Source organism: Nomascus leucogenys, chromosome 18 (assembly GCF_006542625.1).
Source record: "Nomascus leucogenys isolate Asia chromosome 18, Asia_NLE_v1, whole genome shotgun sequence".
NCBI classification, from domain to species: Eukaryota; Metazoa; Chordata; class Mammalia; order Primates; family Hylobatidae; genus Nomascus; species Nomascus leucogenys.
In genome coordinates, this window is record NC_044398.1 from 30359629 (window position 1) to 30373291 (window position 13663).

Here is a 13663-nt window from a genome sequence, read left to right on the forward strand (position 1 = left end):
CATAGAGTCAGGGAGTAGAATGGTGGTTGGGAGGTGGGGAAAATGGAGAGGCGTTGGTTAATGAGAATGAACTTTCAGTTTTGCAAGATGAATAAATTCTGGAGATTTCGTGTACTGCACGGAGACTGTAGTTCACAATACTGTATTGTATACCTAAAATTTACCAACAGTATAGACCTTAAGTGTTATCACACACACACACACACACACACACACACACACACGGTAACTATGGGAGGTGATGGACAAGTTAATTAGTTTGATTGTGGTAATCATTTCACAATGGAGATGTGTATCAAAATATCAAGTTGTATATCTAGACACAATTTTTATTTGCCAATTATACCTCAATAAAAACTCTAAAAAACATGAAAAGGGGTCATCTATTTACCACAATTAGAAGAAAAATCAGCTTTTGAGAAAAGGCTACCTTGGGCAGAGGAGATAGCAGGGCATGAGGAGGCCATGGATGGAGGCTTGGACCCTGGTGGCAGCTGGAGTGGAGAGAGGTGGAAGAAGTTTTGAAATATTCTGAAGTCATTGCTGGCAGGATTTACTGGGAGATTAGATATAGTTTGTGATGAGATTTATATATAATATTAGAAGAATGATGTTATGTAACTAGCATGACCATTAAGATATAAATAATAACTATATAGTATGAACCTATAATTTATTCAAATATTGAATCCCTCTCATTTTACCACACTTTGCATTTTTTTTTTAGACTGAATCTTGCTCTTTCGCCCAGGCTGGAGTGAAATGGCGCAATTGCAGCTCACTGCAACCTCCACCTTCTGGGTCCAAGCGATTCTCCTGCCTCAGCCTCCCAAGTAGCTGGGATTACAGGCATCTGCCACCACGCCCAGCTAAGTTTTGTATTTTTAGTAGAGACAAGGTTTTGTCATGTTGGCCAGGCTGGTCTCTAACTCCTGAGCTCAGGTGATCCGCCTGCCTCAGCCTCCCAAAGTGCTGGGATTACAGGCGTGAGCCACCGTGCCTGGCCTCACACTCTGCATTTTACAAAATGTTTTCTTTTGTATATCAGCTCACTGAGTCCTCAAGCCCCCCACCCCCACCCAGAAAAAGGTTACATAGTCGTTTGAACTTTCAGCATGAGACAACTGAAGCTCAGAAAGATGACAGTTTCCTCAAGGTGACTTAACCCCTTTCCAATTCATTTTTGGGGATCTTGTTGCGTGGCAGAGGTAACGGTCAGATGTGAAGCCTGAGGCCACATTTGCCTGTCATTGTCTTCTCCCAGTCTCCCCGCTAGAGAACCAGGGCTTCTGAATACAGCCTCTGTCTGACTGTCTTTGGGCACGGTGCTCACAACACTGTTATAAGAGAAGTTTCCCTGCTCTCTTAACTCTCCCTGGTGCAATACTGGAGGGATCAGAAATGGTAACCATTTATTAAAAAGTAAAAAAAAAAAAAGATAGTGGTGAGGATGAGGAGGAAAGGGAACACTTATACATGGTTGGTGGGAATGTAAATCAGTACAATCTTTATGGAAAACAGTGTGGAGATTTCTCAAAGAACTGAAAATAGAACTACCATTTGATCCTTAAATCTCACTGCTGGGTATTTACCCAAAGGAAAAGAAATAATTATATCACAAAGACACCTGCACTTGTATGTTTATCATAGCTATATTCACAGTAGCAAAGATATGGAATCAACCTAAGTGTCCATCTGGATGACTGGATAAGGAAAATGTGGTATATATACACAAAATGTGGTGTATATACACCATGGAATACTATACAGCCATGAAAAAGAATGAAATCATGTCTTGCAGCAACATGGATGGAACTGGAGGGCATTATCTTAAATGAAACAACTCAGAAAGTCAAATACCAATGTCCTCCCTTATAAGTGGGAGCTAAATAATGTGTACATGATATACACACACATAGATTTACAGATATATGTAAAGAAATAGCCACAGAATGTTGGGTGGGGGATAGTTGAAGCAAGATACACCGTAAGTTGGTGAGGTGATAATTGTGAGTGATGGGTTTATTATACTATTCTCTTTACATTTGTATAGGCTGAGAAATTTCTGTATTCAAAAATTAAATGAAAAGAAATAGCAGCTAACAAGTTAGAAAATAGGAGAGTGAGAAGAGAGAAGCTTTGTACCAGCAAGAAACCCTAGAAGAGGAAGAGGATAAGTCTTATTTTCAAATTAAGATTGTAGTGTTGATTATTATATAGAGCCAGACCTTCTAGTTTCTCAATCAAGACTGAGCTTTGTGATTTTAAATGACTTTATAATAACCAGAAATGACCAGGAACATCCTGAGAATTTATCTTGGGGGCAGGTGAAAAATTAATCTTACTAGGCAAATTTAAAGGGTATTAGACAATTTTAGCTAGGGAAAGCAATAACTATTTTATATAGTGTGGTCTAGATTTAGATTTAGTGTGGATTCAAAACTTGCTACCATTCTCTGTGAGCTACAACCTTTTTATTTTTGAGACGGAGTCTCGCTCTGTCACCATGCTGGAGTGCAGTGGCATGATCTCGGCTCACTGTAGCCTCTGCCTCCCAGGTTCAAGTGACGCTCCTGCCTCAGCCTCCCAAGTAGCTGGGACTACAGGCACGCGCCACCACGCCCAGCTAATTTTTCTATTTTTAGTAGAGACGGGGTTTCACCATGTTGGCCAGGATGGTCTCGATCTCCTGACCTTGCAATCCGCCTACCTCAGCCTCCCAAAGTGCTGGGATTATAGGCGTGAGCCACCGTGCCGAACCTCTGCTAGCTACAACCTTGACTAGTTGAGCCCCATGTTACTTCTACCTCTTTCAGCTTCCATTTTCTCGTCTGTACAATGTCTATGATGATGACTGCAGAAGGTCATTGTGTTAGAGATGACACAAAATGCTTTGCATAACAAGTTGTAGATGCTATTAATATGGTTATGTTATTTTAACAGTTACATAGCAATGGGAACAGTGTGAACAAATGCTTATTCGTATATGCTGCATGCACACATGCAGGGCCAGGGAGGAGCTTGGAGGATGTGGAAGACAGTCTATAACAGGGAGGGAGAGAGTCCAAGATGCATCCCTCCTGCTTATACGATGTTACAATTACATGAAAAAAAAAATACAGGGGTTTGGAGACAAAGTTTATCTGAATGTATCTCGTGAGCTGTGTCTATTCAACTAGCAGGTTACTCTTAAGGGACCAGCAATAAACCCCTGGAAATGTTAAGGGCCTGTGGTCATGTCTTTGGGCCAGTGTCCCATGCAGCAGCCCAGGCAGTGGTGTGAGCTGTATCTGCAGCTCTGGGGAGGGTGAGGGAGGCTAAGTCCCTGGGGCTGTGAGGAGGAACAGCCTGGCCATGCCTGAGAAGAGACAAGCCTCTCCGTTCATTATCCCCGCTGGGCAGCTACAGTTCTATTCTAACTGACGTGTGGTCTTAAGGTCGTCATGTCTTCTCTCAATCCTCAATTTCCTCATCTGTAAAGTGGGAGAAGAATGGAAGGATGTCAGTGGTGGTCTTCACAGTACAGCAGAGCCCAGGCGAGCACAGCACAGAGCAACAAAGCTGAACTTAAATCTCTAAGATCTGTTTCCTGTGTCCTTGGTGAGGACACTTTTTTTCTTACTTGAAATGGCAAGAGATTCAACAGCTATGCATTGATTTGCACCCTCCTCCACCCCTGACATCCTGCCACCAGCAGAAACGATGATGAATATCAGATTATGCTGACCTAAGGAATGATTATATTTCTTATTCAGTAGAAGTCTTTTCCTTTTGAATTTTATTAATAATGGGATTAGCAATGAAATAGCTCCATTGGACATTTTAATGTATTTTTTATTACAAAAGTGATAGAAACACATTGTAGAGAATTTTTAAAATGAGAAAGAGGAATGGGATAAGTGGAATGGGGAAGGGAGGAATGAAACAACAGATACAAATCACTCAAGAACACTTATATGCTTGACTCCTTCCTGTTTTATGTGGATTCTCATTTAATCTTCTCCACATCCCTATGGAGAAATGCTATTAATTTTGCAGCTGAGAACACTGCGACACAGAGAGGTTAAGTCACTTTCTCAGAATCACACAGCTCTAGGCAGCCTGATTCACCACCAGCCAACACTGTTTACCAGATACTGCATTCCCACATCAGTTAGATTGAGTTCTGTTCTTTCATGCATGATTTGCAAATTTGTAATTTTGATTTTGATTTCTTTTTAAATTTAGCCCAAGAATTTTCTTAATTTTTAAGAATTCTATTTTTATAATATTTTAATTGTTAATTTCTAATACAATTGAATCATGATTAGACTGTAGCTTGTAAATCTGAATTTTTGAATTTGACAGACATTTTTGGCTGAAGATATGATCAGTGTTGTAAAGGTTCTCATCTATATGAAGAGTCCATTAATATAAGCAATAAATGTTCATATCCTTACTCAAATCCTCATTCCTTTGGTCAACTTGAGCTATAAAATTTTAAAGAAGTATATTTATATTTTAAATTCAAGTTGCATCTTATTCAAATTGTATTTACAGGAGGTTTTGATATGGTTGCTATGTTATTTGGTATAAAGTACATGTGGCTGTTATAATCTCATCATGGATTGAATCTTGTATCACACCATCTATCCTGCTAAATGCTTTGGACTTTAAATTGGGATTTGCTGACATTGAGATTATTGCTATTGTTTGTCATTTGCTTGCTGATTTTCATTTGCTGGTATTCTGTCTCCCCCATTTTCAATGTTTGTCACCCTGCACTAGAGGTATTTCTTGTGAATAGCAAAGAATACGGTGCTGTTATTTAATGCAGTCTAAGAGTCCACTTTTTGATCTAGAAATTCTGGATGACTTGGGATAGCCTTGATTTTATTCATTTCATTTCATTTTATTTAAAGTTTGCCATTTATTTTGTTTTACTGTTTCCTGTTTTTCTCAGTCTTTAAATCTGCTGGCTGGATAAAATTTATTTTTATTCTCCTATTCCCTTTTTTTTTGAGAGGGAGTTTCGCTTTTGTTGCCCAGGCTGGAGTGCAATGGTGCGATCTCAGCTCACTGCAAACTCCACCTCCTAGCTTCAAGCGATTCTCCTGCCTCAGCCTCCCGAGTAGCTGGGATTATAGGCATGCGCCACCACGCCTGGCTAATTTTGTAGTTTTAGTAGAGAGGGTGCTTCTCCATGTTGGTCAGGCTGGTCTCGAACTCCTGACCTCAGGTGATCTTCCTGCCTCAGCCTCCCAAAGTGTTGGGATTATAGGCATGAGCCACCATGCCTGGCCTATTCCCCTGTTTTAATTGGGAAGTTCTGATATGCCTTTATGTTCTCTACTACTTTTTCTGTCATATATTTGAAAAGAAATATTAATTTTCTTTGCCTCTAATGTTTTACTTTCCTACTCCTCCCCTTCGCCTCCTACTTCTTTTCTCCAACAACTGGATTTATTTTAGTCACTTTAGTAATATAAAATTACAGTTTTACGTAACACTTCCCCATACCCTATGTATCCTTTGTTTTAAGACCTTTCCTCAGAAAGCTTGCTGACAGCTTGCTGCCTGTGAGAGCATCCTATTCTGTGACTCATAGACATAGAGAGAAATGGAGGTCTATTCCTCAATTGCTATCTTTTTTTTGTTATTGGGAGAAAAGCTGAGTGTTGGGAGAGAATCTGAGGCAGGGCTTGCATGTCTGCTAGACTTGCTGGCTCCTTGCTTCTGGCACTCCCATTATTTCAAGTAGCCATATGTTTCTCATTCACTTGATACACTTTTTCCTTTCAACCCCCACATCCTCACCACCTGTTTCTTTGTTTGAGCACCAATAAATAGCGTGGGCTCCCAGCGTTTGGGGCCTTCGCAGCCTCCATGCTCTCGATGGCTCTCTGGTCCCACTTTCTCTCTCATACTGTCTTCTCTCTCATTCCTTTGACTCTGCTGGACTTCGTCACCCCCATGACCTGGTGTTGGGTCTGATCACCACAACTTTTTTTTTTTTTTTTTGAGACAGAGTCTTTCTCTGCCACCCAGGCTGGAGTGCAGTGGCATGCTATTGGCTCACTACAACCTCCACCTCCTAAGTTCAAACGATTCTCCTGCCTCAGCCTCTTGAGTAGCTGGGATTACAGGCGTGTGCCACCACACGCAGCTAATTTTTTGTATTTTTAGTGGAGATGGGGTTTCACTATATTAGCTAGCCTGGTCTCAAACTCCTGGCTAAAGTGATCCGCCCGCCTTGGCCTCCCAAAGTGCTGGGATTACAGGCTTGTGCCAACACGTCCAACTAATTTTTGTATTTTTAGTAGAGACGGGGTTTCACCATATTGGCCAGGTTGGTCTCAAACTCCTGGCCTCAAATGATCCGCCCGCCTTGAAGGCCTTCCAAATTGCTGGGATTACAGACTTGTGTCAACATGCCCAGCTAATTTTTGTATTTTTAGTAGAGACAGGGTTTCGCCATGTTGGTTAGGCTGGTCATGAACTCCTGACCTCAAGCGATCTGCCTGCCTCGGCCTCCCAAAGTGCTGGCATTACAGGTGTGAGTCACAGTGCTGACCTGCACATTCTAGTTTAAATTCCACAATTGTTTAATTTTAGTTCCATATTTAAATAGATTAATCACCACTAATCTTTTATCACAACTTTTCATATCTGGTTTTTCATTTTGATCATTTGTTGGGAATTGAATCCATTATCAGGTAGTTTTTGCAAGAAAGACTCAGAGTAATATATATGCAACATTTCGCATAATTCCAGGCAGTAATCATTGTTAAATGTTATTTAATAATAATTAGAATATTATAATAATGATAATTTTCATTTTTTTGAGAATAGTTTACTTATTCATCTGCTCTTTGTTTTTCTTTTTAAATTGATGTTCCTTTGTTCCTCACAGAATAAAATCATTACCTCCTCTTTTTCTCTGAAGGTATATTTACGAAGCATTTCTTTTCTCATCTGCCTTTTAATTTTGGTTTCTTTAGCTATGCAAAAACTTTAATTGTATGTAATTAAATCTGATGATCTATTCTTTGTGATTTTTTCTATTCTAAATTTACATACTTGATATTCAATTTTACAGTCTTATTTTTCTATAATTGGAATTTAATATCTTAATTTGTAGCTCTGTAATACATTTAGAAATTTATTTAAAATATGATTTAAGGAGAAACTCAAAAGTTATTTTTTCCAAATTTATAACCAACACAAAATTTTGGCAATTTCTTTCCTTTCTGTATTTGTTGAATCTTAAATTTTAACACCCATACACCCACCCACCCACCCACACATGCACACTGTCTGTCTCTTGGCTGGTTTTTGTTTTCTTTTTAGCTGCTTATTCTTCTATCTTGATCTTACACTTTTGTAATATAGGGCCTATTCCCTGCCCTGCAGCCCACATTGATCGTCTCATCTAGATAGTTCTCTAAATCAGCTTATCCCAAGCTGTTTCTTGTGTTTCAGTGAAGTCCCTGCAACATATACTGCAAAAATCCTGCCCTATCTCTTCAACAAACTTAAGAGCAAATCAAACTTCTACTTGCCATGTTTACCCCCAGAACCCTGGAAGTGGTTCTGTCTGAAAGCTCTGTGTGTATGGCACTTGCCTCACTTTCCAAGGTTGGGAGACCAGTTGACCCCTCATTTATGCAAATTGATTCTCTATTCTCCTCTGAGAACAATTTTTTCCACCAGAGGTCTTAAGCATCTCCAGATTGAATAGTGCTACAAAGGGGTTTCTTACACCGTTACACTGGCACAGTGAACGTAAACTCTCCACACACATGACAAACTAAGAGGGCCACTTTGGGCAGGATCCGTAGGACAGACATACTGTTTCTACTGTTATAGTGCTTTGTAGTTTGTTGTGTTAAATTATCTTTTTTATAATGCAGCTTCTCCCAACATACTGTAAGTTGAGGGAGGGCAGGAAACAGTGCTGAGCACAGAATCAATCACAAGGTTGAGGTTTAATTACTATTAGAGAATAATGAACTCTTAAGCCACCCTCTCCTTCAAACCAGTCTATTGAACAGCCAGGCAAATGAACAACCACCACACAATCAAGCAGGTGCAGTGACAAAATTGTCAAGGCGATCTCCCAAGTTGACATAAATCAGTTGTGTTCGTATGCCATCGTGTTGTGTCAGTTATTGGATCTAGATTCTGTGGCAAATTCACACATAAATCAGACACAATTTCCTTCCTCAAGGAACTCAGAATCTCTGAGGATAAATGACACATTAGCTTAAATATAATTTAAAGGGGAAAACTGATTAGTGCCACACAATCTGTGTATCAGGACAGAGAAGAAAGGAAGAGAAGGATCATTTTTTTCCCGTTAACCTTTGGGGATAAGAAACACCATAATTTTGGTCTTATTAAAGGCTGCCCCACGATTAATATTTCCATCTAGGAAGCAATTAAGGAATTATTATCCAGGGAGATTGTGACAAAAGGAATTAAGCCATTGCCAGCTCTGTTCAGGCAGAGTAAGGCTTAGCTTTGAGTATTGAAAATTAGGTCTATTTAGATGAAAAGCTTACATTTTGTCTTTAACTTTTTGCTCAGGTGCTGTAGAAGAACCACTGAGTGGATAAGTAAAAAATTATCTAGAACTGCTCAGCAAATACAATCTACAGTGCTAAATGGAATACATTATAATCATGGCATGATAATCAGAAGAATAATAATTTAACACATGTAGTAAGCTCCAAGGGGCAACAACTGTTTGAATCTGTTAAAGTACTAGCATTTTGAGATATAAAACTACATTTCCATGTTGTAGGAAGTACTTAATTATTTCCAACTGTTATTGAAATAGTGGGGAAATCATCTTGCCTCCGTACCGTAATCACAGTGTTCACAAGTGCATTTAATTATACACATTTTATCAGGAAATTTTGCAAACCCAGTTATTTTTTAAGGTGTTAAATGGGAAGGGTTTCTATAATGTGCATAAAACAACTTAAAAAATACACAAGCTATCACCTAAAAATAGGTATGTTTTCCATATCTATAGATTTATAGAGGAGTAGAAGAGGGAAAGACCCTGTCTTTTCTCAGGAGAAAATAGTGTGCCAGAGACCAGTTGTCTTGCCCAAAAACGTAGGGCCAGGAGCAAAACCTGTGTTTTATCTTCTGTGTAGTGCTTGGAATCCTATATGTTGCTGTCTTTGGCAGACCTTTTTCTGGAAGGAACGAGCTTTTTATCTTCCCGTTTGAGAGATAGAGACACTGAGGTGTTGCATCGTGAAACAACATAGCTTAGCCGTGTGGGTGGTGAGTGGTGGGTTCCTGACCAGGATTAGAGTCGACTTGCTATGTGCTTAGTTGACTTGGTATGTTCTGCCACCCCCTGCGTGGCACCTGGCTCAGAGCTGGGCTCCTCCAGCGACACCGTCCTCTGCGGTAAGTTCAGGGTTTTCTAGCTGCTCCCTCTTCACACCGTCGAAGAGGTTGCAGCTCCTCCTGGAACCATTAAGGGCTATCAGGAAGAGGCCTGGAAGTTCCTGTGGATGAAGTTAGGGCAGTTTTATTACCAGAATCTGCTTCGAGTTAGCAAGTGTTTATCAAGCACTTGCTCTAGAAGCTGGAAAGAATGAATAAAACAAGAAGCTTTCTTCAAAGAGCTTATAGTCCTGGAGAGAGAGCGGCCAGAGGGAATAAACAGGAGAGGGTATTGTAAGTCCTTGGCGCTGGGAGGTGGCTTTGGAATGACAGGCGTCTCATTTCACATTGCAGATGAAAAGTTTCTTTCCTCTGAATGTCTGAATTTCCACAGATGCCAGTGCAGTTACAGTCTACTCATTCCTTGAACCCACCAGCTTCAAAAGACTTGTCTATGCTAGTCATTTCTTTTAGCTCTTTTCAGAAATGTTCCACGTGATTAATGTTACATTAAAAAACCTCCGCTTTGGCTATGTTTTGCCATAGATTTCACATGGCTGAAACTGTCAGTAGGTCATGCTGCATGATAAATTAGCCACTGTGGGGACATTGTCATATTTCCTCCCTGCAATGTCATTGCTCAAAATTACACCTGAGATGGACAACAGAGCCCTGGGTACAGAGGATTCTCCCGATGTGATTCACAGACCCTTGACAGGCAGCAGGTACCAGTGGAGCTCCTCATAGAAGACTGATTCTCCTCCTCAGCAGATGCTGACAGTGGGTCTCTACATCGCTGCAGGCTTACAGGTTTCTTTTCACCACTGTTTATGATGCCTGTTTCTCTTTTTCTAGGTGGTACACTTGAACACTGTGCGAAGACACTGCCTTCATCATTTCTTGGGAAGTCTTGAATTACCCCGAGGTGAGACATGGCATTTGACTAAGTGAGCCACAGGCCCTCATCACCACCTCCGGGGGGATGCGACTCCGCCGGGGAGGGTGTGAGTGTGGGGGGTCAGGACAGCCTTCCCCTGGGCTGGCCTGGGTGCTCACCGCTTCCACCTTTTATCGTGAATGCACTGAGTTTTCATCCCCTCCTGCTCATAGGACTTCTCCAAAGTGGGAACAACGCAAACCACTAGGTTTCTGCTCAGGAAACTACAATCACTGCTGCTTCTCCTTGAGGCTGTGCGCAGGGCACCTTGGGGAGAGTTTGGTGGTTTGCATATTCTCTGATCAAATTTGCCTGGTTTGTTCCCACATGGCCTGTTATAGTGTGTGTGGTGGCTTAACCCTAAAGGACAACCTTATTTTTATATCTTCTGGTGTTAGAAGTGTGCATACCTTGAGAGGAAAAGCAGCTGCTGTTTCCTTTACGTTTTCATGGCAATTGATAGGGAAGGCTGGAGGAGATCTGAAGCCAGTCTCTAATTCTTGCTCACCCCGGCAGGGGGAAACCATCAGACAGGCGTGGCTGACTGAGCAGTGTTCCTTCAGGTCCAGCAGGACTTCTGTTTTCAGGTTATCCAAGTTGCAGGGTGTCATCCTTGTGGCTCTTGGCCTGTGGTTGACCACACTGGTCTGGACCTTTGCTGCCTGTGGGTCTTTATGATTTACGGAAGATGCTCTGACTCTGTGTGTCATTTCACCCAGAGTTCATGTTCTTGCCCACGTTCTGGCTTTGGAGGGAGGCCCTTTCTGCTCACACACTCACCCATGAGCTGGCCTCACGACCACTGCCTTGCTCCTTGGTGTGGCTCTGAACATGCCTGCTTTCTTTGTCCAGCCACCAGCCAATTCTGCTAGATTCTGGGGATAGTGCCTTCTTTACTCCACAGGGTGATGGGGGAGATTCTCTCTCAGCAAGGGCAACTGTCTGATTAAGATGGGACTGAAAACAGACCTGTTTGAGTAGAACCCAGGCTTCCATGACAGTCCACGTGCCACCACCCCATGAAATATCAGTGAATGACTACATCTGCTCCTTGGCGGAAGAAGTCAGTATTATATTGGTTACTACTACTTGGCCAGTCTTGAGTGGGTTGCACATCAATAAGGTAGATGATTAGAATATGAATAATTGCTGGCATTTGGTTTTGGCTAAATGGAAAAGCCCCATGGTTGTCCCTAGATGGGCTGCCTCAGTGGGGAGTGGGCCTCCTCCATGCTGACCTGAATTGCACCTGTTGGAGATGCTGGAGGGGCAGCCTTTGCTCCCTTCCTGGTGGAGAGGGGGTAGACAGGCTTTGTCTTTCCTCAGTGGGTGCTGATGGTGGTCAGTATCCGGCAGAGCATGACTGCGTCTTCGTTTCCATGGATACTACTCTGGTCCAAACCGCCTCTATTTCTGGGACTACTGCGTGGCCCTCCTCACTGATTTCTCTGCACCTACCTGGCCTTGCATCTTTCTGTACATTTTCCACTCTGTAGCTGGCATTCTGTGAATAAGGCCACATCACTTAGACTTCAGCAGCTTCCCACTGCACTGAGAATGAGGTCCAAACATCTTACTGTGGCCTCTGAGGATTTACAAGATCTGGCCCAGCTTACCCGCATCCTGGTCTCAAACCACCCTCCCCCTGTTCATGAGCACTGGCCCTTCCCTGTCTCAGGCCTTCAGCACTGGCAGCTCCCTCTGCGTGGAGAGTTCTTCACATGTTTAGGTCTGTCTCATTCTGCAGATTTGCTCAAATGTCCTTTCTTCGGATAAACTTTTCTTCTTCTAAATGTGAATATACTTTAGTCATTTTTGTTTGTAATGGAAACTCTGGAAATTCAAAATTAACACCTTTGCCCAGGAGCTCTTTATAGACACCAGAAAAAGTTTCAACCTTGTGCTCCACATGGTTCTGCTGTGCTTTGTCCAAATGAACTTTCCTGAGCTGAATGCTAGCCGGTTTCACACAGATTCTTTTGCTCCCAGTTTCACTTGGGAAGACCAAGTCTTCAAGGATTGCATCATGCGTGGCTGTTAGGGTGCAGCTCCTGGGATGCTTTTGCTTATTTTTTGTATCATTTTTTCAAGTCGGCATAGGCAGAGTTCTCCCCTGAGCAATAAAGACAGCATGCTTCCTACCGAACTTTTTCTCCAATTCACGTACTATCTGGACTTGAATTTTCTGGAAAGATTTCAGCTGAGGAACGGGAACAATGATTATAATAAGCTTCCTGACCACCATCAACTTCAGGTTTCTTGGCTGCTGTTATATTCAGCTCCCTGAGCTGAGCCTTGAGATCCAAGTTCATCTTCAGCTCCAGAAGACCCTGGAGATGCTGGACTTGAACTTGTCTGGCTTCTCGCCATTGGGCTTCATGATCTTGGTGCTTGAACCGAACATGGCCTTCTCCTTCTTAAATGCCAGCCTAGGAAGAGGCCCAAGTCTCACGAGAGCTCATAAATCAAATAAATCTTTCTTGACCGTTATCTATAGCATCCCTAACCTTAACTTGCCCTGGTACCCTCTATAACATCACCCTTTATATGCTCATCAGAGCACTCATTTTCTGAAATGATCTTTGTTGTTCATGTTGATTAGACCTTCGGAAAAATATACTATTGAATAGAGCTCCCTACAAAGCTCTAGGTGTGTGAATATTTGGCCAAAACTTCTAGAGTCATTTCAAAGCCACACATGGCCAGGAATATGACAATGGAAAGAAGCTTGTCTAAAACATTGTTTCCATATATTTTGAGGTTTGGTGATCTCTTGCAGGCCACAGTCTGTTTCCTCATCGGTAGTCAGAACAGTAGGAAATGAACCGTACATGCTCTTATGATCTTTTCTGCTCTGAATTTTGATGATTTTGACATATGATCCACTGTCTTTTGGGGATCCCTATCTTCTCAGATTCTAAAATGGGAATAATGGCACACAGATATTTATGACATTCCCATAGATGTGTATTTATGAGATAGCTGTATTGTATTAACTAATCTTTAATTTTTTTTTTCTCAGTAAAATGATTTCTCTGATTTAGTTTTACTTCTGAGTTGGTTTTTAGTCTGGAAGCAAACATTCACAGTTTTGTAAGAGACTTGTATGTGGGGAGCATGCACAGTGCATTCATGAGTTGCGAGCTAGGCCTTAAAGCGTGTGTGGCAGGGTTCCATCTGGTCACGTATGGAGAGGGGGCTGTCCTTCCCCTCTTGTCGTCTTGCAGGCCCAGACCTGTAGGGGCAGGAAGTTAATTATCACCTCCTAGGATGCTTGGAATCTCCTCTCGTCTTAGAAGGACTATCCTTTTGCTGGTCCTCAGAAAGAAAGAGACCCAC

General features: G+C 41.8%; 1 pseudogene; it reads right to left on the minus strand.

Annotated features, from left to right (window-relative positions):
- Positions 1-9371: 9371 nt before the first annotated feature.
- Positions 9372-12728, minus strand: LOC100593608 (annotated as a pseudogene).
- Positions 12729-13663: the final 935 nt, after the last annotated feature.